The sequence below is a fragment of the Lathyrus oleraceus genome, chromosome 3 (assembly GCF_024323335.1).
Source record: "Lathyrus oleraceus cultivar Zhongwan6 chromosome 3, CAAS_Psat_ZW6_1.0, whole genome shotgun sequence".
NCBI classification, from domain to species: domain Eukaryota; kingdom Viridiplantae; phylum Streptophyta; class Magnoliopsida; order Fabales; family Fabaceae; genus Lathyrus; species Lathyrus oleraceus.
Genome location: NC_066581.1, coordinates 520981340 through 521006586, shown reverse-complemented (window position 1 = coordinate 521006586; position 25247 = coordinate 520981340).

Here is a 25247-nt window from a genome sequence, read left to right as displayed (position 1 = left end):
GTTAAAGCAGTCTTCTCAAAGATATACTTGATTAGATCCATTTTGGATATCAACCAAGTCGTATGATTCAACATATACTGGCGTAAGTGCTTAGCGGCCCAAGCCAAAGCACAACATGTTTTCTCAAGCATCGAGTATCGGGACTCGCAATCAGTGAACTTTTTACTCAGGTAGTAGATAGCATATTCTTTCTTCCCTGATTCGTCTTGCTGACCAAGGACACAACCCATTGAGTCTTCAAGAACTGTCAGATACATAATTAAGGGTCTCCCTTCCACAGGCGGAGACAGAATCGGAGGCTCGGACAGATACTCTTTAATACTGTCAAAGGCCTTATGGAAATCCTCGGTCCAATCATGACGCTGATCTTTCCGGAGGAGCTTGAATATCGGCGCACATGTGGCAGTCATGTGGGATATAAATCTGGAAATATAATTCAAGCGGCCAAGAAAACCTCGGACTTGCTTCTCAGTTTTGGGCGTAGGCATCTCTTATATTGCTTTGACCTTTGCAGGATCAACCTCAATACCTCTCTCGCTGACAATAAAGCCCAATAACTTGCCGGAACGGACTCCAAATGTACACTTGTTAGGATTCAGACGAAGCTTGTACTTCCTCAAACGCTGAAAAAGCTTCAATAAGTGCTCTACATGTTCAACTTCCGTTCTCGACTTTGCAATCATATCGTCAACGTACACCTCGATCTCTTTGTGCATCATATCATGAAACAAGATAGTCATAGCTCGTTGATACGTGGCTCCGGCGTTCTTCAAACCGAAGGGCATCACTCGATAATATAATGTTCCCTAAGTGTGATGAATGTTGTCTTCTCCTTATCCTCGGGTGCCATTTTGATCTGATTATATCCGGAAAATCCGTCCATAAATGAGAAGACATTGAATTTAGCTGTATTATCTACCAGCATATCAATATGTGGTAGAGGAAAATCATCTTTTGGACTAGCCTTATTCAAGTCTCGATAGTCCACACACATTTGGACTTTTCCATCTTTCTTAGGCACAGGCACAATATTGGCCACCCACTGAGGATATGTAGAAGTCACCAGAAACCCCGCATCAATTTGCTTATGAACTTCCTCTTTAATCTTCACTGCCATATCAGGATGAGTTCTTCTGAGCTTCTGCTTCACAGGCACGCACTCAAGCTTCAAAGGCAGGTAATGTTGCACGATATCAGTATCCAGACCAGGCATGTCTTCATATGACAAGGCAAAGACGTCGACGTATTCTCATAGCAACCCTATCAACCCCTTCTTAACAGACTCTTCCAGGAGTGCCCCAATCTTCACTTCTCGCACACAATCCTCAGACCCCAAGTTGACTGTTTCCAGATTCTCAAGATGTGGCTGAATGATCTTCTCTTCGTGCTCAAGTAGACGGGTAATCTCGTCAGGAATCTCTTCAACATCATCTTCTTCGGCCTCAAATACAGGGAACTCAAAGTTGGGAGATGGTGTTGGATCATTATGTTCAATGGGTTTTATCCACCTGCATAATGATTTTGGATATAAAGAGATTTTAGAATTCAAACAATGCAAATCATTATGCAAATGAAAAGACTGATTTTATTCTATTTTTTAAGGTTTTATGGTGATCACCAATTTCAGGCAAAAAACAAAAAGTGAAAATAATTTGGAAAAACAAACATTTAACATGAGTTTATTGAATGAAATGTCATTGTATTTATGAGCCAACAATGTTTGCACTCCTCCTTTTGGCATGGGAGGAGGGTTTTTAAACAAAATGAACATTACATCGACTTATGGACGACTGTTGGAACATCAACAGCGACCTAGTTATTGCAGACCCCTCCAGGGATGACAAAGTTTCCAGAATCCTCCTCTGCATCCTCTTCCACAATGGCAGCTGCTTCCTCGTCTTGGACGGCGTGGATGAACCCACCACTCTGAAACAGCCCATGCTTGTTGAAAGTTCCAGAAGAATACCCTATGCCAACCCGGGATTTGTTGTCTTCCATCTTGATCATTTGTCCCAAACCAGTAGTTGTGACATGCTCAATGGCCAAGTTAGCCTCATTGTAGGACGCAAATGAAGAAGTTCCTTTCTTAGAAGGCTCAGCAATAGATAAAGCTTGGAATGATGTTCCAACTTTATCCTCAGCATCTATATAAGAAAAGGAAGACAGATGGCTAACCAGGAGAGCCTTCTCTCCCCCTACCACCACCAGCTTTTTGTTCTTGACAAATTTCAATTTCTGGTGTAGGATGGATGTCACGGCGCCTGTCTCGTGAATCCATGGTCTGCCCAACAGACAGCTATATGATGGATGGATATCCATGACCTGAAAGGTGATCTGGAAATCACTTGTTCCAATCTTTACTGGGAGTTTGTAAGACCCCAATTTTGTCCCTAAGATCCCTCATGGCATCATAACATTGTATTTGCATTTCCTCAAGGATCATAAGCATCTTGGTTCCCTTTACCTTTGGGTGGGACCTCTTGTGAGTGGTTTGAGATCACCAAGCAGGCTTGAATTGTACATTATTTCTTTTCTCATTTTGCTTACTAACCAAAAGCACAACAAATATGTCACTAACATTTCTTGTTTGTAGCTTGAGCAATCACAAGGTCAAGAGCTTCAAGGAGATCCTTTGTGTAGAGATATGGCCAAGACAAGATGATAGCAATCATGGTAATGGTTCCCAAAGCTCTCATCCATCAAATATGCCTCCCTAGAATCTCAATTCATCATTTTGATCAAGGCAAACCAAAGGGTTTGAGGTTTGTTTCCCAAGGAAACCCTAATTCATCTATTCATCAATTGTGCCTTGGTCTTAAAGCAACCTCAGCCCATGATCAAATACAATCAAGGTAAGTTCTTTAACTCATCATTTCATGCATATTGGAACTTCTTTGAGTGTCCTCAATCATCAATTCATTAAGATATGAGTCATGGACTTGAGAAGTTGATCAGACAATTCATCTGACTATTTTGAAATATACTGAGACCTAAATTTTTATGTGTTGGTCAAATGGAGATGATCCGAAAAGCAAAAATGTTCTTAAGGACAATATGAACAACTTTCATGTTCATCAAAAATTTATTTGAAGCTTTGAAGGTCATCATCCATTCCAAGACATTATAGGTCATTTTGACTGAAACCCTAGTTTTCGGTCAACTTCCGAAGAACATAACTCATTCATTTTTTATTATTTTGAGGTGGGATCAAATGCATTAGAAATATTAAGATGTCTACTTCAAATGTTATGTTGAACAAAATTTCAAAATCTCAAAGGAAATACATGTGATAATGCAAAACATTATAGGTCACTTTGGACCAAATGCATTGAAAGGCAAAAAAGTCCAACTTCAAGTGCCCATATCTCTTTCATCAAAAATCCAAATGATGCAAAATGTAAGTCCATTTTGATTGTCTTTAAAATATCTACAACTTTGTTGTTGGAGGTTTCTTCATTTGAGGCTTGAATCATCAAAACAGAGGGGCTTGAACATTGGCCAAATTTAGAAACCTCACCTTTGCATGTTTTGCACCTTACACTTTAAACTCAAAATTCATTAATTTCCACACTTCAAATGGAATTTTTCCCAACATAACATTTGTTCCTTACATCAAGACCTTTCCAACCATTACTCACATGCTCATGTTTGGATTTGGCAAATGGCATTTTCGAAGAGGAGAAGTTTTAGGCATAATTGTGCATAACATGTTGGAACTCAATACACAAGCTTGTGCATTGCCAACTACACGTCCACTTCAGCTCAATTATACTTCAGATTGCATTTGGCATTAGATTTGGGCCTTCTACATGATCATGCAAGCCCATGCAATGAATATCCTCTTGCCATGCACACGAATTTTCCACCTCCTTGCATCAGCTTCTACTATAAATACACTTGCTTGCTTCACTTGAAATCATCCATGAATCAACCTGAAATGCTGCTGAATTGAAAACCAAACCTCTCACCAAAGGAACTATTTCATTTTCATTCAAATTTCTCAGATCTAAAATTCAACTAAACCTGGTTGAATTTCTAGATCTAAAGTTCCTAGACCTCTCTCTCTCATAATCCATTGAAGTTCTGTTTGGCCAAAGGAAGCAAGGAAGCAAGCTCAGATCACCACAATTCAAAGGTTCTCTTCAACTGATTTTTTCTTCGAAACTCACTATTCTTTGACCTATTTGCTTGGCTATTGTGTTGTCTGAAGTCCTCTCCATAGAGACATCATTGCTGTGTATTCAATTTTCAAAATCAAGCAAGTTCATGATGAACACCATCAAGCTTCCATCTCTGATTTCTCTCTTAATAGGAATCTAGAGTGGAAGTGAGTGGTATAGGAGTGATGTACATCACTTCCTCTTTCGATTGATGCCTGGATCGCGTGTTTTGGTTCACATTTGCTCTTCTGCAAATTTGAGCTCTCACCGGAGCTAGCCGGAGAAGACGGTGGCGCTGGCCACCGTCTGGTCTCCAGATCTAATCGTGGCCATCCATTCTTATTTCCAGATCTAATCCTGGCCTTTGCTTCTTATGCCTTTTAATAATTCATTGTGTTACGCGTGGACTGAAGCCTACCATGGAAGCGCGCATCTGGAGCGTTTGATCAGCCACGTCAATTAATGAGGCTTGATCAGACGCTCCTTATTTTTTTTGATTTTATTAATTTCTGATTTAATTTCTTTTATTTCCTTTATTTTCAAAAATTAATATCTTCTTCATTTTAAATCCAAAAAACATGGGACCAATTGCATTCTTCTCCAAATAAATTCTAGTTTCTAAAAATGATTTTTAATATTTTTTATCTTGTCATTTGATATTTTTTGTGAATTTTCTCTTTTCTGGTTATTTTTAATTCATTTTAAATGATTTTTGATATTCAAAAAATACAAAAATATTTTCCTAACCTATTTGAATGATGATGGATCTATGAAAAATATTCTCATCAATTTTTTAATTGATTTGAGATTTATTTGAGATTTTAGTTCAATTAGGTTATTTTTATTCATTTTTAATTGATAAAAAATAGTTTCTGACTTTTAAAAATGCTGAATTTTTTTGTCAAACTTTGTTTGACCTTGTTAAACTTGGGATAAATTACTTGGACCTTTCAAGGTTGATTTGAAGTGATTTTGAAGTTTGACCTTTCCTTTATTTTTAATTCAAGTTTATTTTTAATATTAAAAATGCCAAAAATATTTTGCTTATTGTTTGACCTCCAATCTTCATCCCATTTCTGGTTTCTCATTGTTTGACTTTGACTTTCAATGTCATTTGGTCAACACACATGGATTGGTACATTTTATTTCACCTTATGCACTTTATTCTTTCCATTTCCTTTTCCATTATTCATCTCTTTCTTCTTCTTCTTCTTATTTTTTCTTTTTTTGATCAATGAGTTGAAGATTGATAAGTTAGCATTGATTAGGGAGACTTAATCTTCCTTGATTCAAATCTAATTCATCTTGATCAATTGATCAAGTGAATGGCTTTGCATTAAGGATAGGTTGTTTCCTAAATCATGCAAAAGACTTAAACCAATACAAGATCAATTCTCTTTTTCTTTTTGGCATGGCAAGTTGTTGGAACTTGGTTCACTAATCAAGACTTCTAACTTGTGTTGTTGCCTACATTATTATTGACCGACCTCAGATAGTTGTGACTTCTACATAAGTCCAATTACGATTGCTTAACATAGCGCTAAATTTTTCTTAGGACACACTAACTACTAACATTAACCATTAACCATTAACATTTACCTTTTGCATTTTACATTTATGCAATTTATTATTCTTGTACATATTATTCATTTGCTTTTCTCTTTGCTCACTTGAGCACATGTTTATGCTAATGTCATTTGCCTTTTGCTCACTTGAGCATATAATTGTATATATATCTTTTGTGCTTGTGTTTGTCTATTTGTTGTGAACCAAATGCAAAGAATTGGACAAAATGGACTTAGATCTTAGGACTTTACCCAAGCTAATGGAGTTTGAAGAGCAACTAGGCCTCATGCCTTTAGAATGCTTAAATGTCAAAGAGCAACTAGGCCTCATGCCTTTAGAATGCTTAAAGCTTGAAGATGAACATTGAAAGGACCATATTCTAAACTCCCTCTTGTCCATTCTTTGATTGTATTATAGAACCTTTTGATGTATGTTGTCTTTGTGCTATGGACTATAACATTGAGCCAATTGAGGAACCATTACCATGAACTTCTAAGGGAGAGGGATCCAAGATACATTGAGGAGCTTTCCAAGAGCTCATGTGATTGTTGATTGCTTGAGTGTATGCTTATGTGATTGCTTATTCCAAAGGATGGGAGCTACTTGGATCATCAATATGATCTCAAGAGAGGAACTCCATTTGTGGTTTTGTTTCTTATTCCTTCCCTCTTTGCATGTTTAGGACTCTAGCCATTCTTCTTCTTCCCTCCACTCTAACCCAAGCCAAAACTTTTTTTGTGCAAACATTTAACAATTGTTTTCAAACATTAGAAACCTAAGCCTTATGCTTTTGATTTTCAAACTCTCTTTTCATAATACTTATTTTGAATTGAACTTCTAAGTCAACTTTGACCATATTTTTGAAAATACTTTTCATTGGTAAATATAACCCATTCAAATGCTTTTGTGGTTTCAATGGCCACTTTCTTAAATCACTTTTTCATAACCTTTAGCTATTAGGTTTGAGTTATCCTTGAGGTAGATGTAATACTCTCCTATATCCTTAGTGATGGACAATGAGTCTTCCATGCTTATTATAGGGTTAACCCCTCACTAGCATGTTGAAGCTATCCTCACATGGTGGATTTGTGGTTTTAGGTTGAGTTTTCTCCCTTGGATAACAAAAGACCTTAAGGTTTTTGGACCAATCAATCCACTCACTCATTTTGAGATTTTTACCCCAAACTACGAGGTTTTGATCCTAATCTTTTTTAAGATGGTACGTAGACAATGGGTTTATCCATCCAAACACAAAATGTAAATAAACCTGTATATTCTTTTCTCATCTCTTCAATCATGTTTGCACAACAAATTTTCACAAAAATACCAACCTACCTTACAACATTTATGAAAAGGGCTCCCTAGGAGTACCTAGGATGTTTTGGGTGCCTAACACCTTCCCATTGCATAACCAACCCCCTTACCCAGATCTCTGACTCTCTTTTACTAGTTTTTGATTCGATAAAACTTTTAGGTTTTTGTTCGCTTTCTAACCATTCCTTTGGATAAATAGAAGTGCGGTGGCGACTCGACTTGTATGATTTACCTTGGATTTAGTAAATATCTCTAATGGTAACGATTACCCTGCTACAGAGTTCAACCTCACCAATCACCGTTTTGCGGGATCCATCAAAAGTTTTTACCACTACTCCACTCTGCCTCATGGGAGGCCCCTAGTATGACAATCTGGCCAGAGTGGACTTTGGCAACACATTCAGTGATGATCCAGTTTCTACCAGCACATTAGACATGGCATCATCCTTGTAGCTCATAGCTATGTGAAGTGCCAAATTGTGGTCTCTTCCCTCTTCAGGGAGATCAACATCACAAAAACTCAGATTGTTACAAGCGGTGATGTTTGCAACAATACTATCGAATTATTCTATTATGACGTCATGGTCTACATACGCCACATCCAACACCTTCTGCAGGGCTTCACGGTGTGGTTCTGAGTTCATAAGCAAAGATAACACAGAGATCTTTGATGGCGTTTGTAGGAGCTAATCTACAACATTGTATTCACTCCTCTTGATGAGCCTCAGCATCTCATCGCAGTCTTCTTTCATGGTGCCATTCTGGCCAGCAACGACAGGAGTTCTTACAACAGTGGCAGGTTTATTAGCAACAAGTGTCGGATTCGGAGCAATAACAGCATTCCCAACCGGGCGCACAGCATAATCAGCAACATCAGCCCTTCTGATGTCAGCCTGGGGTTTCGGCGGAGCCGAGAAAACACGACCGCTACGGGTCAGGCCGCTGACATCGAAAATATTAACAACGGAGGTAGAAGGCAGGGGCACCTCCTTCCCATCTTCCAATGCCACAACATTGTAACCATAGGGGATAGCCTTATCGGAAGAATATGGCATAGGGCCAGCTGGTTTAATTATCAAAGAGAGAGAAGCCTTCTGCTTGCTGCCATCATATCGGATGACAACAGGCTCTGGGATCCGAAATACCGGAGATATCACATTGACTTCATCATCCGCATCATCGCGATTCTGAAGTATTTCAATTACACCTTCATCCAGTATTTCTTGGATGTCTTTACGGACTTGGCGACATCCCCTCTGATTGACAGTGCAAACTCGGCATCTGTCATGGTCGTCCTCATAGTGACTGTATCCACATAACAGTCTGTGCATCTCGACCAAAGATTGTTGAATATGGTTGACATTTTTGACCTTATATTTACCAGGGCAGCCCTGGACCATGTTGACAGCATATTTCCCATGCTCGGGCAATGGGTTCTTCTTAACATTGGGACCTACGTCCTCGAAACACAAGATACCACTTCTCACAAGGTCTTGAACCTTGGTCTTCAGTGGGTAACAGTTTTCCACATCATGTCAGGGGGCACCGGAATGATAAACACAGTGTAGCTCGGGCTTATACCACCACTGAGGGTTGGTAGGTATAGCCGGTGGGTCGTGTGGAGTAATCAGTTTTCTCTCTATCAAAGAGGGATATAGCTCTGCGTAGGTCATGGGAATAGGATCAAAGGTGACCCTCTTCCTCTCATAACTGGTTCTAGTCTGATTGTTGTTTCGAGGCTGGTAGGCCTACTGTTGAGGACGGTGTTGTTGTTGTTGATATTATTGATGTTGTTGTTGCTGGTTATTATTGTGCTGATAGTGCTGATTTTCTCTGAAAACAGGTGCTATGTGAGCCACCTGATGTTGATTACCGGCGGAACGCACGGTCTTCCTCCTTACTGAGGGTCTTCTGGGTTTAGCATGGGAGGTCACAGCATGTGCCTCACCATCTTTCTTCTTTCCAAACGCCCCATATCGTTTGGCAGAAGAGCCTTCTTCTCTAGTCAGGCGCCCTTCCCTGACTCCTTCCTCCAAACGCATCCCCATGTTCACCATCTCGGTGAAATCAGAAGGAGCGCTGGCGATCATCCGCTCATAATAAAATGAGCTCAAAGTCTTCAGGAAGATCTTGGTCATTTCTTTTTCTTCCAACGGAGGCACAATCTGTGCAGTTAGCTCTCGCCACCTTTGTGCGTACTCTTTGAAAGTTTCCTTGTCCTTCTGGGACATGGCTCTCAATTGATCCCTATCGGGAGCCATATCCATATTATATTTGTATTGCTTGACGAAAGCTTCACCAAGGTCATTGAAGGATCGGATGTTCGCGCTGTCCAAGCCCATATACCATCTCAGGGCAGCACCAGACAGGTTGTCCTGGAAATAATGAATAAGGAGCTGATCGTTGTCGATCTGAGTCGACATCTTCCTCGCATACATAACCAGGTGGATGAGAGGGCAAGTATTTCCCTTATACTTTTCAAAGTCAGGCACTTTGAACTTTACAGGGATTTTGACATTTGGAACTAGGCAGAGTTCAGCAGCAGACTTGCCAAAGAGGTCCTTTCCTCTGAGAGTTTTTAGTTCCTTGCGGAGTTCAAGAAACTAGTAATTCATAGCATCCATCTTTTCATATACATCTGGGCCCTCAGACGGCTCAGAGTGATAGATGGTGTCGTCTACTCTTGGCATAGTATGCACAACAAGAGGTGGAACGGCGAGGACCAGGCTAGATGCCGGCAGAGAAGCAAACGTGGCGGCAAGATCCTCAGGAACAAAGTTTGCGGGCATCCCCCAGGGAAACCCGGCTGGCATAGCAGTTGGTGCAAAGTGGGCGCTGGCCGCAGGCACTGTTGAAGAGGCAATCTCAAAGATGGCTGTCCTCTGGGGAGGAGTTGAAGGCGTTGGAGACGATTAGCTTTGGGCGGCCATGAAAGACTCCATCAGGGCAGTCAGTCTGGCCACTTCCTCCTTGAGTTCACGGTTCTCTTGCTCTAAGTGATCCATCAGTCTTGAAGTGTTGGCTCGAGTGTAGTACCGGTGAGTCAGCTTGTCTTCAAAATAAATGAAGAACACAGAGTTAGACCATTGAACAAGAAGCTTGGAGCAAAACCTTCTTATGCACATGATGCATGCAATGCTTGTGCATATGATTTATTTTATTTATCAGAGGAACTTTAGAGTTCTATTTGCAAATATTTGAAAATATTAATCATTTAGACATATATGGAAATAACGCATCAATAATATCTGGAAAATATTTTTACACCAAAGAAGTACAGTCTTGGTAACCAAATACAATACAAGAGAGAAGGAAAATGAACATCCTATGGAACCCTAGAAGAAATCATCTAAATCTCTGGAGACTGGAAGATAAGCTGCATGAAGCCTCTTCACCTCCCTCTCATAGGCTTCCTCCATATACGCGTTCTCTTTGGCGAGTCGATCGTACTTCCTCCTCTAGAACTTGGAAGACTGAGGAAGAAGAGAAGTCACCACATCCTCAGGCTCATCAATAACCCGGTGCTCAAGAAACTCTATCAAAGCATCCTTCTCTCTAAGCTGCTGAAGCAACTCCTCTCGTTCATGGATCCAAGCACGTGAATGGTCTTCGTCTCTCAACTCCTCTACACCTTGGTCAGGGAGGGTTGAAGGCCCAGTCACAACCAAAGGCGTAAGTCTTGGATACTCATAAGGCATAAGGTACTCGGAAGCTCTCCTCCTAACCCACGAGGTATAGGGTTCCAAAGCAATACAGTTCTTCGGACCTAGCTCTCTCATTCCCTTCATATGGATCTTGCGCCAAGCGCAGACCATCCTGCCCTTCAAGCCTTGGGGATCTTTACCCTCCTGAAAGAACACACCCTCTAACAGAATGTTATTGGGTTTATCCTTTAGGGGGAACCCAAGATGACGACGTGCCAAAATAGGGTTGTAGTTAATCCCACCACATGTACCAAGAAGAGGCACATTGGAGAATTCGCCACAAGAATCGATAATCTGCACACCATAATATATACGGTTGTACCAAAAGATATCATCATTAGTGAGAGATATAAGTCTCGTGGACCACCGTAGACATCCTTTGTTCTCCTTGAAGGCGACCGTCTGCGACAAGTGCGAAATAAACCACTTGTACAGCAGAGGCAAACAGCACACAATGGTACCACCACCCTTTGCATTCCTCATATGCAAAGAAAAGTAAGTGTCACCCAACAGAGTCGGAACGGGATTAAGAGTAGAGAAAATCCTAATAGCGTTCACATACACAAACTTGTCGATGTTGGGAAATAACACTAGCCCATAGATGAGAAGTACAAATATGGACTCAAAGGCGTCCTCACTCATGGCCTTCCCATACATAGTAGCTTGAACAATGAGGAACTCAGAAGGGAGACCTTGAATTCCACCTTTGGTAGTCATATGAGCGCCAATCAGAGATTCATCTATATGCAACATATCAACTATCTCTTGAGAAGTAGGAATACTCTCTAAGCCACTGAATGGCAACTGGTCTAGAATAGGTATACCCACAAGGTAGGCATACTCCTCAAGCGTGGGCAAAAGCTGAAAATCCAGAAATGTGAAGCAACGGTACAAGGGATCATAAAACTGCACCAATACACTCATCAATCCTTCGTCCACTTGAGTAGTCAGAACAAATAGAAGCTTCCCACGCTTGAGGAGTATACCCACAAGGTAGGCATACTCCTCAAGCGTGGGCAAAAGCTGAAAATCCAGAAATGTGAAGCAACGGTACAAGGGATCATAAAACTGCACCAATACACTCATCAATCCTTCGTCCACTTGAGTAGTCAGAACAAATAGAAGCTTCCCAAAACGAGCCTTGAAACCCAAGGGATTTAATACATAGGATGTCAAATTCCTTAGCTCCTTCAAGTCGGGTTGTCTGAAACTGTAATTCTTTATATTCCTTCTTTGTCTTTCCATGTCTGAAAATTTTGCAAATAGACCTCTTAAGTTCCTTGAAAATTTTCTCATTATTGATGATATGGATGCAAATGGGTGCATGAATGCATGAATGAAACAATCACACTCAAGGATCAAGCAAAGCACACCAAACAAAGGTCATGGGATGGATCATGTCATCCTTAATATCAATCATCTATTTTGGTGGATTATGGTTTTCACCTTATCAACACCCAAGTTCCATTGATATTAAGGATACAAGAACAGATCAACCATGAATCAAGGGTTTGTTGCAAGTCACGAGCATAGAGTCTCGGTTAAGAACCACCCAAAGGGAGTGTACTAGGGTTTAAACCTGCCAAACATGTTCTACAAGAGGTTCCCATAGTCATCATCCCATCTTTCGGATATTATCAGAGAAACGACTACTCGTATTCCAAAAATATTCTCAAGAGAGACTCTTATGAGTGTAGTATCGCGTAACAATCGTATCAAATCTTACACTTGAACAACTTTCGCACTACATCCTAAGAATAGGCCAAGATGGGCTTGGTAAACTAAGGTCCTTGGCTTCTAAGGTCTATATTGGAAAGAGTAATGTCTAACCACAACTACTTGTGTGACATTATTAATCCCAACATGACCTCCACCAAGTGAATGGGCTTGCAAGTCAACTTGCTAAGGAATAACTCCACACAAGTCAACAAGACTATGCCATTCTCCTATCCTAAGTGCACTCGAGTTCGGGTATAGAACTCATCTCATAAAGATCACTAAGCATACAAGGAATTAATATTCAAGCAATTCAATCATTACATACAATACAATAATCCCAAATTGCACAAAAATATGTCACAAAATAATATACACAACAATACAACAAATATGAAAAGTAGGTAAAACCCACTAGGAAAATGTCCCCAGCAGAGTCGCCATTTTTCTGTAGTGGGGTATTCGTTACCATTAGAGATATTGGCTAAATCCAAGGTAAACCATACAAGTCGAGTCGCCACCGCACTTCTATTTATCCAAAGGAGTGGTTAGAAAGCGAACAAAAACCTAAAGTTTTATCGAATCAAAAACTAGTAAAAATGTCAGAGATCGGGGTAAGGGGGTTGGTTATGCAATAGGAAGGTTTTAAGCACCCAAAACATCCTAGGTACTCCTAGGGAGCCCTTTTCATATTTGTTGTAAGGTTGGTATATTGTGAAAATTTATTTGTGCAAACATGATTGAAGAGATGAGAAGAGAATATATAGATTATTTACATTTTGTGTTTGGATGGATAAACCCATTGTCTACGTACCATCTTAAAAAAGATTAGGATCACAACCTCGTAGTTCGGGGTAAAAATCTCAAAATGAGTTGGTGAATTGATTGGTCCAAAAGCCTTAAGGTATTTTGTTATCCAAGGGAGAAAACTCAACCTAAAACCACAAATCCACCATGTGAGGATAGCTTCAACATGCTAGTGAGGGGTTAACCCTACAATAAACATGGAAAACTCATTGTCCATCACTAAGGATATATGTGAGTATTACATCTACCTCAAGGATAACTCAAACCTAATAGCTAAAGGTTATGAAAAGTTTTGATTAAGAGAGTGGCCATTGAAACCACAAAAAAAGATATTTGAGTGAGTGGTATTTACCAATGAAAAGTATTTATAAAATATGGTCAAAATTGATTTAAAGATTCAATTCAAAATAAGTGTTATGAAAAGAAAGTTTGAAAATCAAAAGCATAAGGCTTAGGTTTCTAATGTTTGAAAGAAAATGTTAAATGTTTGCAAAAAAGTTTTGGCTTGGGTTAGAGTGGAGGGAAACAAGACCACAAATGGAGTTCCTCTCTTGAGATCATATTGATGATCCAAGTAGCTCCCATCCTTTGGAATATGCAAGCAAAATAATAGTAAGCTCAAGCAATCAACATAATCAAACAAGCTCTTAGAAGATCCCCAATGCTTCTTGTATCTTTCATTTTGGATGGACATGGCAATGGTTCTTCAAGTTGAATTCTCATAGGATCCCCTAGCACAAAAGCACACACATCAAAAGGTTCTATGAAGTAAATCAATAATGGACAAGAGTGAGTTTAGAGGTTTGGTCCTTCTAATCCATCTTCAACATTAAGGTCCTTTTACTCCAATTTGCATAGGGAAAGTCCTAGAAACTAAGTCCATTTGTCCATTTCTTTGCATTTGGTTCACAACAATCAAAACAAAACACAGGCACAATAATATATACACAATTATGTGCTCAAGTGAGCAAAAGGCAAATTGCATTAACATAAACATGTGCTTAAGTGAGCAAAGGGGGAAAAGCAAATGAATAATATGTACAAGAATAGTAAATTGCATAAATGTAAAGAGCAAAAAGTAAATGTTAATGGTTAATGGTTAGTGTTAGTAGTTAGTGTGCCATAAGGCAAATTTAGCGCTATGTTAAGCAATCGTAATTGGACTTATGTAGAAGTCACAACTATCTGAGATCGGTCAATAATAATGTAGGCAACAACACAAGTTAGAGGTCTTGATTAGTGAATCAAACTCCAACAACTTGCCATGCCAAAAAAAGATAGAAATGATCTTGTATTGATTTAGGTCTTTTGCATGATTTAGGAAGCAATCTATCATTAATGCAAAGCCATTCACTTGATCCATGATCAAGATGAATTAGATTTGAATCAAGGAAGATTAAACCTCCATGTATCAATGCTAACCACCAATCTTTAACTCATTGATCAAAAAAAGAAAAGAAGAAGAAGAAGAAGAATATTAAAGTGCATTAAATGAAATGGAATGAGATAATCAACAAGCTATGACCAAAGATAGAGAAGATCAAGGTCAATCAATAGAAAACAGAAGCAAAATGAAGATTAGAAATCAAGAAACAAATAAAATATTTTTGGCATTTTTAATAGTTAAAATAAAACTTGAATTAAAATAATAAAGAAAGGTCAAACTTCAAATTCACTTCAAATCAACTTTGAAAAGTCCAAGTGAATTATCCCAAGTTTAACAAGGTCAAACAAAGTTTGACAAAAAATTTCAGCATTTTTAAAAGTCATAAACTATTTTAAATCAATTAAAAATGCATAAAAATAACCTAATTGAACTAAAATCTCAAATAAATCTCAAATCAATTAATAAATTGATGAGAATATTTTTCATAGATCCATCATCATTCAAAGAGGTTGAGAAAATATTTTTGTATTTTTTGAATATCAAAAACTAATTAAAATGAATTAAAAATAACCAAAAAAGAGAAAATTACTAAAAAATATCAAATGATAAAATAAAAAAATATTAAAAAACAGTTTTAGAAACTAGAAATTAAAAGAGAAATAATGCAATTGGTCCCATAATTTTTGGACTAATAATGAAAGAGATATGAATTTTAGAAATAAAATTGAATTAAAAGAAATAAAAGAAAATTAAAATCAGAATTTGAAAATAACAAAAAGCGTGGAGCGTTGGATGCAGAGCTCATTAATTGAGCTGGCAAATCGTGTGGATCCTGAGCGCGCTTCCATCATACACGTGAGTCAATGCATCACATGCTGCCAATTAAAAAGTCATAACATTGTGTGGATGAGATTAGATCTGGAAACTGAGATGGACGGCTCAAATCCAATCTGGAGGCCAGACGGTGGCCAGCACCACCGTCTTCTCCGGCTAGCTCCGGCGAAGGCAAAAAATTACAGAGGAATAAACGTGAACCAAAATGCGCGATCCAGGTACCAAATGAAAGGTGGAGTGACGTACATCACTCCTGTACCAACCAAATTCACTCTAGGTTTCTACATTAAGAGAAACCAGAGATGGAATTTTGATGGTGTTCAACTGAACTTGCTTAATTTCAAAAATTGAAAGCTCAATAATGTTGCCTCTATGCAGAGGACTTCAGATCACACAAAAAACAAGGCAAATGGAACCATATACAAGCTGTTTCAAAGCAAAATGCAGTTGAAGAAAACCTTTGAATGGTGAGGAATTGAGTCAAGATCCCTGGGTTCTTTTGTAAACAGAAAGCTCTATGGATCAAGGTGAAGAGGTCTAGGGACTTTTAGATCTAAGAAAACAGTCGAGGAAACTGAATTCTAGATCTGAAAATTTGAGAGAAAAGAGAGAGAGTTCCTTTGGTGTGAGGGTGGGATTTCAGTTGCACAGCATGTAGGGCGCCTTAAGGTTGAAGAAATGAGAGGCCAAACACTCCTATATATAGCAAATGGCAAGGTGGAAGCATGAATAAAGCATTGCATGGGAGAAGAGGGCCTCCGTGCACGGGCCTGTACAGGCGCATGGAGGGCCCAATTCCACTTGATTTGGCAAGCTGAGATCACAAATGAATGAAATGGACGTGCAGATTGGACTGTATGAGCTCATGCATGGCAATTGAAATGATTTTCACAAAATGCACTATTACATTGAAGCCTTCGAAAATGCCATGTCCAAAATCAAAATGCAACCTTATGAGTAATGGTTGGAAAGCTTATTGCATAAGGAACAAATGTCATGTTGATCAAAACTTCATTTGGGCCTTGGAAATTAATGAAAACTGAACTTGAAGTATAGGGTGCAAAACATGCATATGTAACATTTCCAAAATTAGCCAATGTTCAAGCCCTTCTGTCTCAATTATGAAAGATCCCAATGACAAAATCTTCAACAAGAAAGTTGTAGATATTTTCAAGGCAATCAATTTGGACTTATATTTTTCATCATTTGGATTTTTGATGAAGAAGTTATGGTCACTTGAAGTTGGATTTTTTCACATTTCAATGCATTTGATCCAAAGTGACATATAATGTTTTGCATTATCACATGTATTTATTTTGAGATTTTGTAATTTTTCTCAACATATCATTTGAAGTAGACACATTAATATTTCCAATGCATTAAGTCCCACCTCCAAATCATGAAAAATGAAGGATTTATGTTCTTGGGAAGTTGATCCAAAATTAGGGTTTCAGTCAAAATGACCTATAATGTCTTGGAATGGATGATGACCTTCCAAGCTTCAAATAAAATTTTAATGAACATGAAAATTGTTCATATTTCCCTTAAGAACATGTTTTCTCTTGGGGTCATCTCCATTTGACTAACACATGAAAAGTTAGGTCTCAGTGTATTTCAAAATAGTCAGATGAATTGACTGATCAACTCTCAAGTCCAAAACTCATATCTTGATGAATGTATGATTGAGGACACTCACATAAGTTCAAATATGCATGAGATGATGAATTAAAGAACTTCCCTTGATTGTATTTGACCATGGGCTGAGGTTGCTTCATGAGCAAGGCACATTTGATGGACAGATGAATTAGGGTTTCCTTGGGAAACAAACCTCAAAATCCTTTGATTTGCTTTGATCACAATGATGAACTGAGATGCTTGGGAGGAATATTTGATGTATGAGAGCTTAGGTAACCATTGTCGTGCTTTCTTTCATCTTCTCTTGACCATATCAATGCACAAAGGATCTCCTAGAAGCTTTAGACCTTGTGACTGCTCAAGCTACAAACAAAAGATGTTAGTGACATATTTTTGTGCTTTTGGTTAGTGAATAAAATGAGAAAAGCAATAATATACAATTCAGCCATGCTTGGTGATCTCAAACCAAATCTCAAGAGATCCCACCCAAAGGCAAAGAGCCAAGATGCTTATGATCCTTGAGGCAATGTGAAGGCAATGCTATGATGTCATGAGGGATCTTAGGGTCAAAATTAGGGTCTTACAAGAACTCATCTCACAAATATCACCAAGCATACAAGGAATTAATATATCAAGCAATTCAATCATTACATACAATACAGTAATCTCAAATTGCACAAAAATATGTCACAAAAAATAATATATAATACAATACAACAAACATGAAAAGTAGGCAAAATCCACTAAGCAAATAGTCCCCAACAGAGTCGCCACTTTTCTGTAGCGGGGTATTCGTTACCTTTAGATTTATTGACTAAATCAAAAGTAAACCATACAAGTCGAGTCGCCACCGCACTTCTATTTATCCAAAGGAAAGGTTAGAAAGCGAACAAAAACGAGAAGTTTTATCGAATCAAAAACTAATAAAAATGTCAGAGATCTGGGTAAGGGGGTTGGTTATGCAATGGGAAGGTTTTAAGCACCCAAAACATCCTAGGTACTCCTAGGGAGCCCTTTTCACAATTGTTGTAAGGTTGGTGTTTTTGTGAAAATTTGTTTTGTGCAAACATGATTGGGGGGATGAGAGAAGAATATACAAGTTATTTACAATTTTGTGTTTGAATGGATAAACCCACTGCCTACGTACCATCTTAAAAAAGATTAGGATCAAGACCTCATAGTTCGGGGTAAAAATCTCAAAACAAGTTGGTGAATTAATTGGTCCAAAAGCCTTAAGGTCTTTTATTATCCAAGGGAGAAAACTCAACCTAAAACCACAAATCCACCATGTGAGGATAGCTTCAACATGCTAGTGAGGGGTTAACCCTATAATAAGCATGGAAGACTCATTGTCCATCACTAAGGATATAGGTGAGTATTATATCTACCTCAAGGATAAGTCAAACCTAATAGCTAAAGGTTATGAAAAGTTTTGATAAGAAAGTGGCCATTGAAACCACAAAAGCATTTGAATGAGTTTATATTTACCAATGAAAAGTATTTACAAAAATATGGTCAGAGTTGACTTAAAGATTCAATTCAAAATAAGTGTTATGAAAAGAAAGTTTGAAAATCAAAAGCATAATGCTTAGGTTTCTAATGTTTGAAAATAAGTGTTAATGTTTGCACAAAAGTTTTGGCTTGGGTTAGAGTGGAGGGAAGAAGAAGAATGGCTAAGTCCTAAACATACAAGAGATGAAGGATAAGAAACAAGACCACAAATGGAGTTCCTTTCTTGAGATCATATTGATGATCCAAGTAGCTCTCATCCTTTGGAATAAGTAAGCAAATAAATGTATACTCAAGCAATCAATCAATCAAGCAAGCTCTTAGAAATCCTTCAATGGATCTTGTATCTCTCTCTTTAGAAGCACATGACAATGGTTCTTCAGTTTGGCTCAAATGGGAATCCCTAGCACAAAAGCACACACATCAAAAAGTTCCATGAAGCAAATAAAGAATGGACAAGAGTGAGTTTAGAGATTTGGTCCTTCTAATCCATCTTCAACATTAAGGCCTTTTTACTCCATTTTGCATAGGGAATGTCCTAGAATCTAAGTCCTTTTTTTTTCCATTTTTGCATTTGGTTCACAACAATCAAAACAAAACACAAGCACAATAGTATATACACAATTATGTGCTCAAGTGAGCAAAAGGCAAATTGCATTAACATAAACATGTGCTCAAATGAGCAAAGGCAAAAGCAAATGAATAATATGTACAAGAATAGTAAATTGCATAAATGTAAAGTGCAAGAATTAAATGTTAATGGTTAATGGTTAATGGTTAGTGTTAGAGTTAGTGTGCCATAAGGCAATTTAGCGCTATGTTAAGCAATCGTAAGTGGACTAATATAGTAGTCACACCTATCTGAGGCCGGTCAATAAAAATATAGGCAACAAACACAAGTTAGAGATCTTGATTAGTGAATCAAGCTCCTACAACTTGCCATGCCAAAAGAAGAAGAGAAATGATCTTGTATTGATTTAGGTTCTTTGCTTGATTAGGAAGCAACCTATCCTTAATGCAAAGTCATTCACTTGATCCATGATCAAGTTGAATTAGATTTGAATCAAAGAAGGTTAAACCTCCCATGTATCAAGGCTAACCACCAATCTTTAACTCATTGATCAAAAAAGAAAAAGAAGAAGAAGAAGAAGAAGATGAAGAATAATAAAGTGCATTAATGGAAATCAAATGAGGTAACCAACATATATTGACCAAAGATATATGAAATCAAGGTCAAACACTAGTAAACAGAAGCAAGGTGAAGATTAGGAGTCAAGAAACAAATAAAATATTTTTGGTATTTTTCAAAAATAAAATAATACTTGAATTAAAATAATAAAGAAAGGTCAAACTTCAAATTCACTTCAAATCAACTTTGAAAAGTCCAAGTGAATTATCCTAAGTTCAACAAGGTCAAACAAAGTTTGACAAAAAATTTCAGCATTTTTAGAAGTCATAAACTATTTTTAATCAATTAAAAATGCATAAAAATAACCTAATTGAATTAAAATCTCAAATAAATCTCAAATCAATTAATAAATTGATGAGAATATTTTTCATAGATCCATCATCATTCAAAGAGGTTGGAAAAATATTTTTGTATTTTTTGAATATCAAAAACTATTTTAAATGAATTAAAAATGACCAGAAAAGAGAAAATTCCTAAAAAATATCAAATGATAAAATAAAAAATATTATAAATCATTTTTAGAAACTAGAAATTAAAAGAAGAAAAATGCAATTGGTCTCACATTTTTTGGACCAATAATGAAGGAGATGTGATTTTTTAAAATGACAAGGAATTAAAGAAATAAAAATGAAAATTGAATTCAGAAATTAAAATGCAAAAAAATAGGAAGCGTTGGATTGAGCTCATTAAATGAGCTGGCAAATCACACGGATCACATACGCGTATCCATCATACACCCAGGTCAATGCATAACACCTTGCCATTAATAAAGTCATAACATGGAACGATCCAGATTAGATCTGGAGAAGAGATCACACGATCAGGAATGGATCTGGCAACCAGACGGTGGTGTACACCACCGTCTTCTCCGGCAAGACTTCCGGCGCCGGCCAAAAGTTGCAGAGATCAAAACTCCACCAAATGCCACGATCCTGGTATCTAATGAAAGCTGGGGCGATGTACATCACCCTTGTGCCAACCAATTCTACTCTAGGCTTCCATGGAGAGAGGAATCAGAGCTTGAATTTTGTGGTGTTCAACTGAAACTTGATGTAATTTAAAAATTCAAAGCACGAAACGATTGCCTCTATTGAGAGGACTTCAGACAACCCAGCAAATGCAAGAAAGAAGCTATATACAAAGAGATTCGAAGAAAACAAGTTCTGATGTAAACCTCTGAAATGAAGAGCTTGAGAGCACGATTCCTTGATGCTTTTGCTTGCAGTGTAGTCTTAGGATCAAGGTGAGCAAGGCTTAGGAACTGTAGATCTAGAAATCAATCAAGGAAATTGAAATTTAGATCTGAAAAATTTGAAAGAAAGAGTGAGTTCCCTTGAGTGTGGTTATGGAATGATTCGTGCAGCATAACAGGTGCCCTTAGGTTGTGTAAATGAGAAGCATTGAGCACTTATTTATAGCAAATGGTGGCTGGTATGCATGATCAAAGCATGTGCATGGATGGAAAGGGCCTCCATGTATGGGCCTGTACAGGCGCATGGAGGGCCCAATTCCACTTGGATTTGCAAGCTGATACCAAATAGAATCAAAATGGACGTGCAGATTATGTGTACTGAGCTCATGTAATGCAATTTCACTTGGTTTCCAAAAATGCACCAAATTGTTTATCCCTTCGAAAATGGTATTTCCAAAAGTGAACCATAGCCTTTTGGGTAATGGTTGGAAAGTTCTTGGCATGAGTATCAATTGTCATGTTGACCAAAACTTCATTTGCAATTGGGAAGTTAGTGAAAATTGATCATGAAGTGTTAGGTGCAAAACATGTACATGTGAAAATTTCAAAAATGGCCAAACTTCAAGCCCTTCTGTTTCAATGATGAAAGCTCCAAAAGACACAACCTTCAACATAAAAGTTGTATATCGTTTCAAGACAATAAATTTGGACTTAAATTTTGCATCATTTAGATTTTTTATGGAGAAGTTATGGGCACTTGAAGTTGGAGTTTTTCACATTTCAATGCCTTTGGTCCAAAGTGACCTATAATGTTTTGCATTATCACATGTATTTATTTTAGGATTTTGAACATTTGCTCAACATAACAATTGAATTATACATCTTAAATGTTCCAATTCGTTTGATCCCACCTCAAAATCATGAAAAATGAATGAGTTATGTTCTTGGGAAGTTGACCCAAAATTAGGGTTTCAGTCAAAATGACCTATAATTTTTTGAAATGGATGATGACCTTCCAAACTTCAAATGAATTTTTTATGAACATGAAAGTTGTTCATATGGTTCTTAAGAACATGTTTTCTCTTGGGGTCATCTCCATTTGACAAACACATCAAAAGTTAGGTCTTAGTGTACTTCAAAATAGTCAGATGAATTAACTGATCAACTTCTCAAGTCCATGCCTCAAATTTGATGAATTAATGATTGAGGACACTCAAATAAGCTCAAATATGCATTAAATGATGAATGGAAGAACTTCACTTGATTGTATTTGATCATGGGTTGAGGTTGTTTCATGAGCAACGCACGGTTGATGAACAGATGAATTAGGGTTTTCCTTGGGAAACAAGCCTCAAACCCTTTGGTTTTCTTTGATCAAAATGATGATTTGAGATACTTGGGAGGCATATTTTATGGATGAGAGCTTTGGGAACCATTTTCATGCTTACTTTCATCTTCACCTAGCCATATCAATGAGCATAGGATCTCCTAGAAGCTTTGGATCTTGTGACTGCTCAAGCTATAAAACAAGCAAAGTTAGTGACATATTTTTGTGCTTTTGGTTAGTAAAAAAAATAAGAAAAGCAATAATATACAATTCAAGCAAGCTTGGTGATCTCAAACCAACTCACAAAAGTTCCCACCCTAGGGTAAGGAGCTAAGATGCTATGATCCTTGAGGCAAATGCAAATGAGCAATGATGTGATGCCATGAGGGTTCTTAGGGTCAAAATTAGGGTCTTACACTGCCCAACGGAGTTCTCGGGCATTCTGTCCTTTGGTATCATCAAGCTCCTCAATTCATGCTCATTGTGGAAACTTCCTTGATGTCAAGTGTTTACTCACTAGTAAGAGTTGTTCATTCTAGAAATGATAACGCCAATGTATGTTACGTGTATGCAAGTTTTGAAATCCAAGCATGTTCACTAGAATTATGACATGTAGTGAATGGATCACTAATGAGAAATTCATATTGATACCAACACGACTGATAAACCTTACTTCAATTAGGTATTTTGAGGGTTGTAACCTGGCCTGGTTCACGGTTTTTTTAAAAAGGATTTATTGCTCAAAACTTATTCTAACCCACCCATTATCTTTTATGTTCTCCAGTCCTACGTTCAGCTATTTCGATACAAGCGCTCATTTTCCAAAAGGGATTTTAAATGTTATAAGTAACAGTTAATGAGCCAACGAGGTTTTCCAAGTGTCAGTCACCCACCTTTTATTCGGTTTGTAGCTACGCGAATTTGTTCTTGCCAAGGATTTTCTTTTGAATCCTCTTTTGCTTCTCTATTTTTTTATCTCCCTACTTTTGTTGGATTGATTCAGATTTGCAATCCATGGGGATGCCCTAATTTTTGCCTGAGTCACTCGTTTTCGACTTAGCGGGCTTTTCTCTTTTCTTTTATTTTTTGCATTTATCATTTTTTCTTTTGTTGAAACAAATCGTGTGACATCTGTTTGCTTGATTTAAAGGGGTTGTGATTGCCTCGTTCCTATTGCTGAGGGACAATCGTTACAGATTTGTAGTTTTCGACCTCTTGTGAGGGATAAAATGTGATTGTTCCTTAGATATGACACTCCCTTTTTGAAGTTTGAACGCGTGGCCAAACTAACTGACGACTACCCTGCCCCGGGTTAAGATTTTAAGGGTTTTATGTACAGAAAGAAACTCCGACTCCTTTGCTCGAAGGGGTTGACTAGAGATTATCTTCCTTATACCTCTGGTGTTTGGGGATTTGAAATAATGCCTTACATCATCAGCAAGGTTTTATTCAAAAGCATGCATGCCATGAATTCATGTTTTTTTAATTTCATCATTCTCCTTTTGATTTTGCTTAAAAAAAGTTTGATATCGATGAATAAAATATGAGTGGAAACGAATGGATTTATTCAAAACATGCATATTCATTACATTATTAAAATCATTCGAAAACAAAACGAGTTTTTTTACAAATGACAAACAAGACAATTATACATGAACATGATTTGAACATTCCAGTGATTGCTGGTGTGATTGGCCTTATTCTTCCCACATGTTGGGGTCTTTGTGCTTGCATAAATTGATGGGACAACCCCACAAATGCAACTTCTCCATATTTACCAATGCTTTCAGTTGCACTGGTTATGGCACTTCAGATGTGCTTTCCTGCGGAGGCATAGGATCGTTCCATATGTTCAGGACATTTGGTGTGAACAAGATAACCTTTGAGTCGACCAAGTCTTGTACCTTATGCTCAAAGATATTACAATTCTCGATCGTGTGCCCCGACGTCCCGGGGTGGTATTCACAACTGACGTTCATATCATAACCTGGAGGAAGGGGTGTTAGAAGATCCTTAGATTCCCTTAGCTAAACCAGTGAGCCCTTGAGCAAATGAGCAAGCAATTGACCATACAACATGGGAATTGATTCAAACTTTCTTGGAGGCCTTATTGGTCCCTGTCTCCCCTGCTGATGGCAATTCTATTGTTGAGGAGCATAGGTTTATTGAAGGGCGTATGACTGATGATATTGCATTGGTGGAGGACCAGTAGGAATAACGTATGTTTGTTGCTGATACTGGTTAGGTGCTACTACTGCCACCTGATAGTAAGGCATTTGGTAGGCTCTATCACCCCCTTTGGTTATCGTGGAAGCATTGGTATCCCCTTCATTCTTTTTTGGGAATCAGGTGTGGGATTTCTTTTCTTCACTAGCCACAACTGCGGTATCCTGGATTTTACCGATCTTCAAGCAGTTCTCGATCCGCTAACCAGCAATGACCAGGTCTGAGAAACCTGAGTAGGTGCTTCCAACCATTTTGTCAAGATAAGGCCCCTAAAGGGTGCTCGTGAACATGTCTACAAGCTCTTGTTCCAACAGAGGAGGTTGAACCCTAGTAGCCAAGTCTCTCCAGCATTAGGCATATTCCTTAAATGATTCATCTGGTTTCTAAGCGAGACTCTGGAGTTGAGTATGATTAGGAGCCATATCTAAATTGTACTGATAATGCTTCAGGAAAGCTTCATCTAGCTCCCTCTAAATTCAAATATGTGCCCGTTCAAGTTGCATATACCATTCAAGAGAAGCACCACTAAGGTTGTCTTTGAAGAAATGCATCAACAATTTCTCATCCTCGGTATGAGTAGCCATCTTTCTGCAAAAAGCTCGAATGTGGATCTTTGGACAGTTAACCCCTTTGTATTTTTCAAAGACATGGACCTCGGACTTGGCCAAAATCTTCACACCG